The sequence below is a fragment of the Notothenia coriiceps genome, unplaced genomic scaffold (assembly GCF_000735185.1).
Source record: "Notothenia coriiceps isolate Sejong01 unplaced genomic scaffold, NC01 NC01_scaffold00031495, whole genome shotgun sequence".
Lineage (NCBI taxonomy): Eukaryota > Metazoa > Chordata > Actinopteri > Perciformes > Nototheniidae > Notothenia > Notothenia coriiceps.
This window is the reverse complement of record NW_011364196.1, coordinates 352,185-353,302: the sequence shown is the minus strand read 5'-3', so window position 1 is coordinate 353,302 and position 1,118 is coordinate 352,185.

Genomic DNA, 1,118 nt, shown 5'->3' with positions numbered 1-1,118 from the left:
TCCCCGACCTCGCGCCGGGTTGAAGCGCCGCCACCCTACGCATACGGGTGTACGCCATTAGCCACCCCTGTCTGATGAACAACATCCTCCGGTTGTGGTCGCGTTCGTAGCACGTAACAGGATATAGCGAAACCCGAAGAACACCCGGCAATCCAGCGAGACCCACGTAGGCCGGGGGGTCTAACACATTTCGCCGCATGACGCGGTAAGTATGGCCATAACATGAGCCCGTCAATCTCAGGATATGTCGAGAGCGCTCTGGCGCCGTGCCATTCGGTCTGACGGACTACACCACACTCCGACCACAATAGCCTATATCCTGATATCCCACCGTTTCATTACAGGACCACTCCATATGTCTCCGCCTTAACGAGCTGGATGCCTTTGGTTTATTCTCTGCATAAGAGACCGCACCCAAAGCTCACATCCCAGCCATTTTCTTACACTACACGCCCTCATAAATTCATGTTGCCGGATCCCGTCGGGCTTGGGTCCAGCTGTGGCCGGGTTGTCGTTGGTCTGTCTCGTACCCGTCCGATGTCTCTCGGCGGGGAAGCAGCCCGCATGGCGCACTAGCACACACCTACAGAGCCCGCTCCGAGCACAGCCCCACTGTGTCCTGAACCCACCTCTCCTCGCTATGGTCTCACACCTAACAGCCGTAGTAACAAACATCCACGAACACCCATTCCACAGACACACTAGGCCAGATGCTAACCAATTCCTCATACGGAACCCATTTACACCTACACCCTTAACCCATAACACTCATAACCCCTGCCCGTGCCATTGTCTGCGACTGACTCTACACCCACACTCCACCCACAATTCCTATCCGTGTATCCCCACACTTTCATCGCTATCAGAGCCAGACTCCATTTTTGTACAGTCCTCACCACACCTTGGTAAGCCGCTCCGTGTCAACAAAGCAGCCACGCAACACATCCCACCACATTTTCTTTACAGTACACCGCCATACATTCAATTATTGTTGCACCCCTCCGGGCGGCAGTGGTTGCCCGGACGTGCTCGGTACGCCGTACTCGCGACCTGTGTGCCTCGCGGTGAAGCAGAGCCGTCGACCCTATCTCCATGAAGCCGCGCCGTACGGTGTTCTG